The following is a 15,022-nucleotide window of genomic DNA, read 5'->3' as shown; positions in this document are numbered from 1 at the left end:
TGACTGAGTGATCATAAATTGAGTCAATTTTAATTTCATTGAGAAATAAGCAAAACAATGAAATCATTTTTGTAGGACACTTTGAACAATCCAATAAATTGGTGACATTCTACTGCAGAATGACCTTAAAAGATAAAGAAACTGCATATATTTGTATACATATAGTCATATATACATATACAGCTCTGTATTCAGAGTTACATACACTTATGTTCAGGTCTTATTTTCAAATTTATTTTTTACAATTTGGAAATAGAATGATCAATAAGAAAAGAAATCAAGCTATGACTAGGGAATAGTTACAGCCAGGACCAGTAAGGAAAATCCAGAAGCAGCAGAAAGCAAAGCAGTATGTGGAGCTGTTACAAGCTGGTAAATTGAATTGCTTGCTTTTTTTTTTTTTTTTTTTTGCTTTTTTTTTTTTTCATAAAATAAGAAAAATATTGTGTTGCTACCAGATTGCATATATTTGAATAAGAGAAGTGTGTGTGGACAGCAATTCTCATTTCCCTTTTTGATAGGAGGAGGAAAGTCTTTTGCAATCTCTTTAAAAAGAGATATCAGAATAAATACTGTTATAAACTTGATGAAGTCATGTGGATTGAATAATTAAACATAAGGGAAAATGGGATGTATTTTTATTTTCAGTCAAAGATGCAAAAAATCAAACTTTATTTCTGAAGTGGCAGCTAAAAAAGTTCTTAAGTCCTGAGGGACTCCGGCCCTTAGTGAAGAACCAACTCAGGAAGAGTGGTAAGACTAAGCAAGAAAAGCTATATAAGGATTAAAGACTTATCAGGTTAAAAAGGCCAAAGTGAAGCATGTTAGACTTTGCAAACGGTAGTCAGACAGTCAAGGTTCTTCAACTTTATAAATAATAATAATAATAAAATAATAATTAAAAAAAAGAACAAGGAAAGAAGTACAGCAGCTGTGCAATATGGATAGGTCAAATCTACAAATTGTCTTTAAGCATCTCAATACCTGAGCTGGATATATTATATTCAGTCAAGACAAATAATGTGGAGTAGTTAGAAACAGGAGTATGAATATTGAAACAACAGACATGTAAAAAAGTCTTTAAAAGAGCTAAATGTGCTACAGTCAAGGTGATAGAGTTCTGAAAGGACTGGTGGAAAAATATCACAGGACCTGTTGGCTTGGTTTTGAGAGTACCAGGGGCACACGCTGTGCATGGTATTGGCTAGCAAGGCAGTGTAACCTACACAGAAGGTGGTTGAGGTCCTACCATGTCTAGACTGAGCCCAATACCCCAGCTAGTGGGGCATTCAGAAGAAGTCTTTTTTTCTTGTTGTTTTTTAGTCTGGTGAAAAGAAGGATGTTAGAGGAGATTTCTTCTCTTTATAAGTATCTGAAGCAGAAAAGCACTAGGGAGGGACAAGAGCTCTTTCAGTCAAAGCACAATATTGGTATAAGAGCAAATGGTTATCAACTGCCAGTGAATAAATTTCCAGCCATCAGAACACAATGTTTTCAGTATACCATTCCAGTAGGAGTAATGGTGAGCAAATGACACAGGCCTTGACAGCTGAAAGGGAGGACATTCACTTCTGTGCAACTCTGTTTCCATAAGTTTTTCCATGCTTCCTCTTCCTTTCTGCAAGCAGTGAACTAGTTAAATTGCTGAGTAACTCTAGAAACAGTGCAAACAAGCAGCAGCTGCACTATTGTTTCCAAATAAACGTATATTTAAATGACCTGGTGAAGGATAAGATTGAAATGATAACGCTGTTGGATGGTGAAGTGTACAATAGAAAGTGTTACTATAGACTGTGTCATTTTTTCCATTCCAAAAGTGTTCTTAGTAAGTATTAAAACTAATCAATGACACATGCCTAGAACTGATCTGATACATTTTATCCCCATGATGGGGACCTCAGGAATGTAGGCATGGTTTTAAACTAAGGTAGCTTGCCAGCACGTGGATTGAATGATCATGACCATTTCACAGAGGGATAATTAGCTTTTTGTTCTCTTTTGGTTTTAGCTGCTTTCATTATTTTAAATGTGTGTCCTCACCCTTGTGTTCACAGTGAAACTGTTTCCTTGTCTCTGACCTCATGGCTATACAAAGTACTAAGTGAAAACCTTGGTAGCCACCCTGATTTCTTGGGTGTATTGGTGAGTGGGACGAGTCTTCCAAGAAAAAAATTACTTCCGCATCTTTGTCTTGATCACTTTGAATAGTGGAATGGGAGAAATGAAATTTTCATTTCTAAGGATATTTCAGCACTTTTCATGGTAGACGGACATAAAGAAAAAGCAATATATGGTGACAGCAAGTAGCTTCATTCAGAAGGAAAAAATGCATCAAAACCAACCGCATTTTTAAATTGTGCACTGGTTATGATGATTTCCAAACAGACAGAAGTTAATTATTTGGGTTACTGTGACAGCATTGCATAGGCTTGCCAAGCACAAAAAATATACTATATTTTTTTCCTGACTCATGTCCCAAGTTAGTCAGACAGATTTATTCTCACAATTATATGTTTTCTCCATACATTTTAGGTTGCTGTGATTTTCATAGGTCTTTAAAAGGAATTGGTTATTTTTTCTTAATTATAAAAATGTTATTTCAGTAAATGCAATTTAATTAAAATGAGAATTTCTGCCAAAGCGTTTAAATAAATACAGTATTCTTTTACAAGTATGAAAGGAGTTACTATTTGCTGTTTCATTTCCTCACTAATATGCTGGCATGTTTGGTTTGAACCTGAGCTTGTGGAAGTTTATTCTTAACCAAAGCAGTTCCTTTTTCATGTAAGTAGGTTAAATGTGAGTTGTAGAGCCCTAGGGCTCTTTTTGTTCAGTTTTAAAGCCCCCTCAAGTGGGCCTCTTTTAGGAACCTGGAATCATATGTTTGTAAGGTTGATCCAAATTACCATTAGAATAGCTCTTTTCAACTTTTTATTTATACAAAGAATCGTAAAAAATGCACCAAACTGACAAGGTATTAAATCAAACTGAATAAAGACAGTTAATTTTCTTTTTGCTCAACAACTACTTTTTTTTTTTTAATGGAATCTCTCAAATTGAAAAAAAAATTGTCTGTAGAGTATGTTAAGGTGCCATGCAGTATAATAAAATGCTATTACTGTCACAAAGGTACATGATAAAGTGCATTTGCACAAAAGGCCCATATTAATGTCAATCATTTTCTGGTGATTTATATACTAACTGCAGTGTTTTAAGAAGATCAATATTCTTTGTTTTGACAACATTTCAGAGCCTTGTACTTTCCTGACAATATTAATCTTTCTATTGCAGTTTGGTGGAATAATTTTAGTAATTAGTGATTGGCCAGCTTGGTGAAAAGATATGCAGTAATACTTCATTTGAATATTACCAGGTAAAACACATAATGCATCTTTGAGTAGATAAACACACTAATCACTCTAGATTTTAGTGTAATATAATGCTATGTAATTAGTATGAAGCTCCTAAAGCATTGCTATTTTCACATCCCCTAAAACATATTTTCTCTGTATGTATACTAATGACACCCATCACAATACTTTCAAAGTGTCCCTTAAGATATAATAATAGATAAAATTACAATAGTTTTCAGGCATAATTTTCTGATCTACCTCTCAGAAGGCATCAGAAATACTTTAATGTTTTTCTTCATTTTTTTCCTCCTCTCTTCCTCCTTTTCAACTTCTGTCTGTTTTTCTTCTCTCACCCTTCCATATCTCTTGCTTGTCATCCATTTCTTTCCCTTAAGGTTCCTATTCTTTTAGTAGTAGAGTAGAGCCAAATATATATATATATATATATATATATATATGATTTTTCTTGTCTCCTCTTGTGATGAACTGTAAACTTTTTCCTCTACTTGTAAAAAAAAAAAAAAACATCTCTCATTCCTACTTGTTTAAGAATTTCCACAGAATCTGGAGAGCTCAGCTCCAAGAAAGTTGCCTCCACAAAACAAGAAATCTTGGAGGTATTTTTGGAGACCTTCTGGAGAGGTACTTAAGAACTATACTTTTACTATAATTTGATTTTACCATTGCTTACCTGTGAGGGCTGGTTCTGCTGTCTTTTACATTTAGTTTCTGTAAGAGGCCCACAAGGGCCATAATGTCAAATGTTGTTAACAAAGTAGTAATTCTCAAGGTTTTTCATGGCTTTTTTTGTAAAGTGTAAAGTCACTTTTTTAAAAACAACTGAGACACTGTTTGGAAGCATCTCCAGTGCTACAGCTATTTCCTTATCTAAATAATTGAATTGTAATGTAGGAGGTAGCTGCTGTCCAGTGATTATGTGTTTATGATAATAGCTGTAGCAGATTGGCAAAGACAAAGTTTATATTTTGTATTGTATAATTTAACTTTCACTTTTAGCCTCCTAGATATCTTGTAGATTTTTACTCCAATAAACTCATTTTAGTAAGAGCTATAGAGTTAATTACATTGAATAATTATGCATTTCTCATTCACACATCTTCTCCTATTAAAATATTGGCAAGATATTAAAAATACCAAAGTGTATGTGCGCACACTTTCATCAAAGCCCTGATGGCCAGGGTGATTGCTCACCCTAGGTGTCCTGAAGAAATGGGCTCCCCAAGCAGAACCTCAGTTCGTGCTCAGCAGCTCTTTGTGTATTTGGCCAATGACTTGTGAACTTCTGCCTATGTTGGAAACTTCATAGGTCGAAAATTCATAGAAGAGAGTGACCAGCCATTACACCTTAAAAGTAAACAAAGTGTTGCTTTACAGCCCTGAGAGCACAGCACAGCTTTCATGAAGTTGTGGTGAATGTTGTAGATTCCTACCATAATTCATACACTCAGGATCCCCATCCTGAAAAAGAAGTTCATCTATAGCATAATGCTGCTCAGAAATATGTATGCTTTGCACAGTTTGTCCATGGGTTGCTCATGTTTGTGCCTAGCAGCCTGATCTAACACTACCCTATCAGACTATTTTCTAGGGTTTTATTTATAAACCTAAATTAAGAAAAGTCGTAGGATAATCTGTTCTTTGTTTATAGTGAGTTTTATAGCGCTTCCTGTGATAAGATGAACTGGTGCTGGTAATTTAATATTTCGGAATGATTAGGGGGAAAGAAATGAATACTTTCAACTGGCAACTGTGGCCATATTTTAAGTAATTGGTCTTATGTTACAAAACTGGAAAAATATTGTGAGCCATTAAAGAACTGCATGTCTTTATATATATATATATATTTAATTCTGCTCATCAACTTTCATAGGCCTGTGAACAAATGAAAGTTGATGAGAGCATTGCATTGCTAAATGTACTAGATAATATTCCTTTTAAACATTTGATCTGATAAGCAAAAACAGTACATGGTAAAAGTCAATCACTGTAAATATGTCTGTTTAAAGTTAAAATCCATATCTTATATTTGGTTTATTTATTTAGGGAGGGAAGATTAAAGGTTAAGTTTTAGACATTTTTATGACTGCATTCATGGAAGTTTTTTTCTTTCTGTTTGCCAGAACAAGGCACTTACTTCAGAGCACTTATACAACCCTGCACCTGTTCATTTGTATGGTTGTTAGGAAAAAATGGTTAAATCAGCACTGAACTCTTTGGGAGAGGATTTTATTTTTAATTTGAGATTGTTGCCATATGTGTATCAGTCATATCACTTAGATTTTCATATCAATTATAGCTGGCAAATCATTTCTCAAGATTATCTGTTATCTTCTAGTACTGCTTATTCCAACCTGTTCCGTAATTCCTGAAAAGGCTATGATTTTATTGGATTCTGTAAAAAGACCTTCCTGATCTCATTATGATTCCTAGGAGCTGGAGAAGATCCCTGACTGTCTAGCAAAGTTTGTCTCTTCAGTGCTTCAGCAGTTCTATTTCTGTCCTTTGAAAGAAATGGGCATTAAATTCTTTTTTAATTTATTTTTTTTGAAAGTTATAAAAACAATGCCATAAAAGTATGAACTTTTCTATGCGTTAACCAAAGGAGTTTTATTTTCACCTAGGTTGCAAGTCTTGGCTCTTTTCTTTTAATGTTCCTACTGATTTTATCTACATTAAAGTCAGTACTGATGGTGAACAAATGATTCATTAGGTCGACTTGGCTGATACTATCAGCAGAATTGAAGACAAAAGTCCTTGTGTTCTAGGTTCAGTACAGTCTAAAAGTACATTTTAAGTTAAGGCCCCTTATGTGGGAAGAAAAAGACTCTGGAAATTACCAGTTGCAATCATTGCACTACCACCAAAACATCTTGTAAAATGGTGATACTGTATAATAATCTTACATAAATACATGGCAATAGTCACATGCATTTGAAGCTAACAGTTTCCAGTACCAAAGCTGACATTTGTCTGGAATAATATGGACTGGTAATTTTACCAGAATTATTCACATGAAGAAGTATGATTTAGACTTGGATTACAAGATTTGTTAAGTCATACTTTGACAGAATCAGTTTAGCACTGCTTAAGTAATAATAGTGAGGTGATGTTTCAGTGGTTTTCTTTGTTGAGCAGGAAATTAAATCACAATGTTCTGGTGAATTTAGAAAACTTTATTCTGTATTTCTAAAATGATTGTTATGTCTTCAAGTGCAGATGATATTCTTTTTCATATTCATACATATGAATTTCATATTCAGAGGAAAATGTATATGCATTGACTTTATTCAAGCTCGACAAAATACACACCAGTCCAAGGATCTGCTGTAAAACTTGAAAAGTATCTTCCCCAGATAGTATCAAACCCCCCTTCTCCCTCATGTCTACAATTTACTTCATATGCGGAAACACCATTAGTACACTATTTGAAACCTGCTTGCAGGAGAAGAGATTGTAAAATAGAGGGCCCTAAACAAATCACCTTAACCTGTTAAAAGTTTTCATCAATTGAAGCAGCAGAGCCTTCATAATCCCTGTGATCAGGGCAACAATTGATGAATAACAAAGTATTGAACCAAAAGGAAAAATGCCACTATTTGAACCATTATTTCATGTAGCTCTAGCACTTCCCAGGAAGTTATACAAATTACAAAGGTCTGATCAGTTTTAATGATTTGAAAGTTAATGTTGTGAAAGGTAAATGTATTTAGATTGGTTTCATATTACTTGTTCATCTTAGACATTTTTTTAGAGTAAACCTTATCAGAAATTAGCTGCCTGAAGAGATATGCAGGCACAGAAGAAATTAGTCATCAAAGACAAATGCCAGCCTGAAGCTGACCAGACCTGAGTCTCCATTATCAGGATTAAAAGGGGCAGCAGACAACAGGAGAAAAAGTCTTTTGAAATGGAGCCCAGAGATTTCCTGCATTTTCTTAAGCATTCTAATTTGACATACTCTTAAAAATTATATGAGGGTATGATGATATGCAATTCAGCCTCTGTTTTCTTTCTCTGCTTAAGTTTCTAAAAATTTCATAAATGGCATAAAATGTCATAAATTGCACTAATTTAATTCTACATATCCTAAATACATCCTCACAAATATGGGTAATTTACAGTGAGTAGTTCTTCAGTTTAATTTAATTTGAGGCGTTTTGTTTACCTTTGTTGTTTTTCTGCCTCCTTTTTGGCTCACATGCTACTTCACTGTGGGGTATTACATAGTGTAAAGAAGGATGTCTTTTGCTTGGGAGCAAATTAGGGTTGCATTCAAGAAGAAGGAGGTGCAAAGCATTCCCTCCCTTTTCACCGTATGACTAAAGCAGGGCACGTATGGGTGTTTATGCATTGCACAAGTGTGTATGTGAAAGCAATTGAAATATGTGAAAGCAGGCTTACAGGAGCCATTGTCTCCTCCCTTCCTGATGGGGAGAACTGGAGCTGCCCCTTTGCAGGAGGGAGAACATAAAAAGTACAAGTCTGCCTCTCACTGATTTCTGGGCAACTCCAAAATGGTGGGAGAAGCAGAAAGGAGCTGTGATTCCCAAGGGAGCATTTCTTTCCTGGGCCTCTCACAGCTATGCACTATCCTTCACAGGCAGAGAGAGGCTGAGTCTATTTCTAGCCATAGTTTGAATTCAGTTGTCATAAATTGCAGCAAATGTCAAATTCATTATATATATATATATATGTATATATATATATATTTGGTAAACCTGGAAAAGAGAATAACAATGTCTCTGGTGTGTGTTCACATTTCATATGAACAGGACTGTTGATCACTGTAGATCTATTAACTCCATTTGCTACTGTAATTAAGCATATTTTTAAAAGTGTGAATTACATGCTCATATGTTAAGGTGCTAGAGCTTTTGGTTAGTGAAGTGGAATCACTAATTCTGGAAGACGAGAAGAAAATTAGGTAGGTGAGGTATCACCAGTGTTCTGAATTCACTGTAAAGATCCCATGTGAGTTCAGAAATCTTGGAGTCAAATTTTCAAAGAGCACCTTTCCAGCCTTCTGTGCAGGCAAACTTTCTGCTGCCCACAGTAATCAGTGGAGAGAGGTGGGGCTGTTGGTTTTTGTTTGAGATATCACAACTGGTAACAGTAAAATTCTCATGCTTACACTGTAATCATCATATTGTATATAATTCTTGTCTTAGAGAGGGATGTCATGGATGCTATTTATTTTCAAAATTTAAAACCATTGATAGTATTCTGTAGTAGCAGACTGAAAACCTGAACTCCATATGTTTTTTTAAAATAAAATATAGTGTGAGCAAACAGTTTTCATTATGCCTTTCATTTGCTGTGCACAGTCCAACATTGCTCTATTTCTTGTGCTACCGTATTTTTGAAACTTTTTTTTTTTTTTTTTGGTTTTGTGGTCATGGTGCTTCTTCCATTTTTAAAGTATTTCTCTTGCTACTTTTTAAAATAAACTTTTTTTCTTAGAAATGACTCCCTTCCACCCCTATCTTGAAAACATTACTGAGGGATTTTATTGGAACTATAAGTCTTGCAGTGTCCTCCACTTAGCATGAAGAAGTTAATTAACATTAGTTTTAGGTGATAAAACTTTGTAATAAATATGTTGATCTCATACTTGCCCGAGTTGCACTATGTAAACCAGAGAAACTTTGAAGTCAACAGAAATATTATCTGAGACAGTGGTAGCTGGGCTTTTTGAGATAACTTGAGACTGAAAATAGCTTATAGTATATCAAAGCAGGAATTATATAAGCTATAATGATAAGATTGCCAGCTGGGAAGCAAGACTATGTGAAATTGGAGGAATATCCTGATATCATTGTATTAGCTTTCATGAATTCTGGATAATACTGTGCATTTTGGTTACAGTGGTTAAAAGTCTTGTTTTAGTGTATTTATAGAACAAAATTTGTAATGTTTTTTATATGCTAATGAATTTCAATCTTTTATGTATTCATAAGAATTGTTTATAATTGAGTTAATTACATTCTAAATCATTGCTATTATAATTCAGTTATTTGATTAATTATTAAAATAAGCTTTTTGAATACTCAGTTTAAAACAACACTGGGATAACTGGATGTCTTTGCATTTTTATATATTTTGTTGATACTCTTTTCAGTATTTGGATCAGTAATCATGATGAATGAGCTGTTATGCATTATTCTAATAATCCCCCCAAAATGGAAGTAAATTTTTCATTATATATACTCCTGTTTCAAAGGAGGATAAAGAATTCATGTGCAAAGTAAGAGATATAACATTAAAAATGTTGGACTTGTTCTTCCAGGATCCTGTGTGTAAAGGCTCAGTAACTCTTAGAAAATGGTCAAAGCCTATGATTGGTGGCTGATAGCATTCCTTATAGATGTGCCCCAGAGTGTTTGTTACTCCATCTTTGGGAATATGTAGAAGTTCAGACCTGCAGAAACATTTCTAATGCATGTTGGTAAGACAGTATGTTGGGACCTACATCATACTCTTAACGATTGAGTTAGAGAGGTCTCAGAGCAAACTCGATAAGGTGATGTTGTGTTGTTACAGATTTTATCCTTCATATAAGCCATTATGCTGGGGTTTTCTTTCAGTTGGCAGTTGTTGAATTCCATATCTGAAAACTCCAAAGGTTAATCCAGAAATACAAACAATCGTGTTCCTTCTCTTATTACTACCTACGGATTGATCCATGTGCTTCATATCATACTGAGGAAATGCTTGTTCGAACACAATAATTCATTCTGTAAAGCTGTTTGAGATACATGACACTTAAAGAAAAATGGTCCAAAAATGCCAGTACAAAGCAAACCATGTTATAAAGGCTGTATTGCGAGATACAAGGAGCTGAGTTATTGGTCAGTATAAAAGGAATGAAAACAACAGCCAAAATTATGGTTTATATTTTTTCTAGTCAGGACAGGCCAATATATTTCCTAGACAAACCTGCTGAGATTCTGCAGGCAGTGCAGCAAGACTGAGAGAATGGTTATTTTAAAGTGTGTGCAAACATATACCATGTGCTTCATCAGTTTTTGTCTTGTCTGTTAGCCTAATGAAGGGAACTTTCAGACAAAAGATGCCTCATTATCTTATTAATCAAACATTAAGAAATGAGGAGGAACAGGCAAGTTTATACAGAGTTGATGATTGTTACTTAGTCTACATTTCAGTAGAACATATTGTTAATCAGTATCAGAGCATTATGTACTTTAAACATTGGATAAATCTTCTTCAATCTACAAAGCATTTTTCTTCAAGGCTCTTCTGTTGTTTTTGTTTGTTTGTTTCTTTGTTTGTTTTTTCCTAACATCAATAGAGGTTACATGTATGTAGCAAGAGTAAACTTATTAAAATCGTGTTTGCTCTTTATTCAGAAAAAATGTTGGCCTTTGCATGGAAGTGTTATATTTGTGTATACAAATGAATTTAAACATATTCCTTACACATACATCCTATGCAGAAGTACCTTACATCATATTCAGTGGAGGAAGCACTGGTAAAATATTTTGTACAGTTTCTTGGAAAGGAAAAATGTTTGTTATTGCAGTGTTGTGTTTAGTATGTATTTATGGGGTATGAGGCACAGGATTCAGGTCATGTAGCAAAGATAGGTAGGAAACATGTTAATTCCTAGAGTTACTCTGAGATTTTTGCTAAAACCTTCCTTTTCTGTCTATTTCAAGGTTTTCATGTAAACATATAAAAAGGAAAATTTATTTTCTGTGATGATGAAACAAAAAGCAAAACAAGATAGAGTGTCAGTTATTATGTGCTATATAACATTTCATTTTAGATTTAAAGAGCTGATACACGTTTTATTTTGAAAGGTTGACATCTTTCTTGGAACAGTTATATAGAATGTTCACATCATACAACAGTATGTCTATAAACCTCAGATTCACTGACAGTTTCCTTATACCTATATAGTATTTTTTGTTATGTCTGTATCCACCGTAAGCTGGGAAAGTTACATTAAGTATGACTACAAGTATGGGAAATTCTGAATATCTCTATGTCTTTTGTAAATGTTTTGACAGAATTTAATAGTGAAGGAGGTGAATTACTACAAAGCAAGGTAATTTTAAAATATGTAGAAATAAGTATAAGGTTTAAAAAAAATGTAACATCAGTTTCATGATTTAATAAGCTCAGTTTCATGATTTAATATATCTCATTTTATAGGCGCTTTATTGAAGACTTTCACAATTTTGTGTTTTTGTGTGTGTCCATGCATGTGTATGTAAAATCGAGGCAGTACTGCACATTAATGTCTTGTTCATGACCAGGCAGATTGATTCCATGTACAAAAAAGAGCTTTAACTGGAATAATATTGGAAATACTTTTTTAAAGTTTTTAAAAACTGTTGTGCAAAGTACATCAGAAATGCTTCAACATGATCTCATGTGTAGATTAAAGATACCGATAACTGAGTATGTACTGCTTTTTTTAGTCAGCTCCAGGATTGCTTGGATAAGAGCCTGCTGTGGCTATTATACTCAGACTTTTTCTCTGACGATGGGGTACAAAGTCTAATATAGGTCTTGCTTCTTTAATCTACACTTTTTATATTGCTGGTGTCATAGAGTTCTTTACCACACATCAAAAACAAAAGGAGAAGAATACATTTTTGAGCATTATACTGAAAAGAGAATTTTTCAGTACAGAATGTTTCTTTCACTCCTCATGACTAGTTTTAGCAACAGTACTGGTATTTTGGAGCTTTGTAAACATTTGAAAAGGTGCTTGCATTGATCAGCTACTTAATTACCATTGATTCTCAGTGTGAGTACATAATCTCATGGCACGGCCTGAGTAACAATTGTTATCATTTGACTAATCAATTAACTATTTCAGTATTCATGAAGACAACAGATAAGACTGATTCTAGTTGCAGGTTTGCACTGCAGAAGAAATACCATTTTTCCTAATGTAATAATAAACATTTAATTTTATTTAATTAAAGAAAGGGAGACTGTGACTCAGGGAAAATATTAACCAGCAACATGTGTTAACTGTTGTCCTTTCACATCTGTATTAATTTCATAATTTTGCCCTTGTGTACGAGTCTCGCATCAGTTCAGCATTTCTGATGAAGTAAATTTAAAACTCATAAAAAAGACCAGTTTGATAGAAATGCGTGACCACAGGCAGACACAGTCAAGAATATCAGCACATTTCTTCTGGTGGCATGATGGATCTGGATGAGCTCTTCAAAGGTCTAGACCATAATTCAGCTCCTTGGCCAACTGCTCCTTGACGTGTGTTTAGGGCAGACAACAGATGCTGTTTGGGAAGAGTGGTTTTGCAGCTTTATTGTCTCTCTCTGCAAAGAGCTTTTCTGGACAATCTGTATTTCACGTCTGTTTCTGCAGCAGGAAGAAGCCATGGCTGAGGGGGAGCTGGGGGTGTTACAGTGGTCCTGCTGGGGCACCTGGTGCCTCTTTGCTGGTGGGCACTACGCAGTTGCACAGCTCTGGCTTTGATATGAGAGTTGATGGTGGCCAGCGCTAATGGGCCAAAAACCGTGCCAATTCACAGCAGAACTTCTCTTTCATTAGTTAACCTTTTGGAACTGGTGACCTAGAGATGAATGTGTCTACAGTTTGATACCAGTTCCTTTGTTCATTTAGTTTTTCTTATTAACAAGATCTGTAATCATGCATTGTGAAAATACTACTGCACTTCAATAACATTACATCTCTTGAAAGAGTTGCTGAGAATTAGGATTTCAGTGAATTGCTGAAAAAAATATTTTTCTGCTTAACATAACAATACCTATACTTTGTAGAAAAATGTAGATACTGGGGAATTATCAGTACATACAATTTTATCAGTGCATACAGCTTGTTTTCCTGAGTACGTTTTAAGAAGCTTTGCGTTTCTGAAGTTAAAACTTTAACTGGTGTTTAGATTGCCCTCTGTCCTCCAGGGTTACCTTCTTTTTAAGCAGTTCATGATTTAAAGGAGAGCAATTTTTCAAAATAAGTAAATAAATAAAAAACTTCTGTGGAGGAACTGCATTTTGAGCAGAATCACAGCTATTTTGTTGTTTTCACTTGTTAACTGTTTTTTAGTTTGATTCACCTTTATTGCATATAATATGTTAATCTTCAATGTAATTGTCATTATGTTAAAGTTATGTTTTTTATTTATTTATGTTAAAAAAATAAATTATGTTATGTTAAGTTATGTTAAAAAAATTGTCAATTACATAGACATTTTCTTGTCACGTAGTTCTGTGTGACTGAGGTCTTTAAAAACAAAGGGCCTAATCTTCATAGTGTTGTAAATCAGAGGAATTCTGGTTGACTTAGTGGAATTAAAGTTGCATGAGATCACAGTGAAGTCCAGGGATATTACTTGTGATCATTAACCTGAACATAGGCTGCACAACTGGATCCATCCATGTACAGAAGAGCCATATGCTGACAGTAAAACTCAGAAAGCTCACGGAATTGATAGATGGATTCTTCAAACTTTAACATGTAATAACTAGTACGTACTTAGATGTCAGTGGATATATCAGACTATGAGCAGGAATGACAGACATTGCCAGCTGCTCCATTTCCATTCTATATTTGGCCTGGTAGATTTTTAATGTGTTCTTACCAGCATGTCTTCATTCACCTTCATCAAGTACAAAACACATTGCTCGTGCCTTTACTCACTGTTTTCATCTTCCTCCAAAAATGAAGAATTTCTGCAGGTTCAGAAATCCTTTCCAAGGCAGTCTTATAGCAAAGAAAGAAGTTGTGGGAGTTAATATCCAAGAAAGTCCAAGCATTTGCAATCAGTTTTGCCCATCACAGTTTCCAATGCGATACTGACTGATGTAAATAGAACTGGAATTTTTGAAACATGTAACAGCCACAGAGCACAGACAATGTCAAAGAAGATTCTTTTCTAAGTCATGAGATACTACTTTGGTACAAATAGGAGCTTTTTTTTTGAAAGATGAAGGAAATGGTTAAGTAACTAGCTAAGGACAACACCAAAAACAGCAGTCTTCCCGCCCAAGTAGTAAACCAGATCTTGAATCACATTGTGTTCTAAATATAAGATACCCAGAGATGTTGTAAAAATGCTCATTAGTTTTCTTTTTGCTCTCCCTGTAGTGGATTTATCAAGAAAGATTTTTTAACAAAATAATTTTAGGCATCTGTTCTTTGCTTTATGGATGAAAGTACATCTTAACTGTGATCTTGTACATTTGTTACTTTTTAACTGATTAGCAAAAATCATTGGAATACTCCCTATCAGGCTATAGTTCTGAAAAATAGCTCAGACATTATTTATTTTTTTATTTTTTGATATTTCCACAGTAAGTGTGCTAGATACCATACCATAGCACAATAGAGAAAACATGATTTTGAATTTGCTTTAGATGTTAGCCTATTGGCAGTTCCTGAACTGGGCAAGAAAGAAGTGTCATCAGTCAGATATTTGTGTTTTTCATTCAAAGTATTGCTAGAAGCACTTGCATATATTTTCTCCAGTGGTCAAGCTGTGATTTATTTTGCATTGATTGCAACACTTTCATTTGTTTATTTTGAAGACTTATACTTAACATTTTCTCAGTTCTAAATTTTAAAATAATTTCTGTATCAGTGTAGTTGCAGATGCAAAGTGAGCAGTTTTCTTCTTCGGGTCGTAA

At 34.3% G+C, this 15,022-nt stretch overlaps 1 protein-coding gene across 3 annotated transcripts in view; it reads left to right on the top strand.

Moving 5' to 3' along the window:
• The window catches only part of TOX (thymocyte selection associated high mobility group box), a 222,723-nt gene that overhangs the window by 32,816 nt on the left and 174,885 nt on the right, over nt 1-15,022 (top strand). The window contains exon 1 of one of the 3 annotated variants that reach the window (XM_040545648.1): nt 3,909-3,995. The exons of the other annotated variants lie outside the window; for them this stretch is intronic. The gene's annotated coding sequence lies outside the window, so the exon portion shown is untranslated. Of the gene's footprint in view, nt 1-3,908; nt 3,996-15,022 lie in introns of those variants that run through there. 3 annotated transcript variants of the gene reach the window in all.

The sequence above is a fragment of the Cygnus olor genome, chromosome 2, assembly GCF_009769625.2.
Source record: "Cygnus olor isolate bCygOlo1 chromosome 2, bCygOlo1.pri.v2, whole genome shotgun sequence".
Classification (NCBI taxonomy): domain Eukaryota; kingdom Metazoa; phylum Chordata; class Aves; order Anseriformes; family Anatidae; genus Cygnus; species Cygnus olor.
This window is presented reverse-complemented; position numbering and strand designations above follow the sequence as displayed.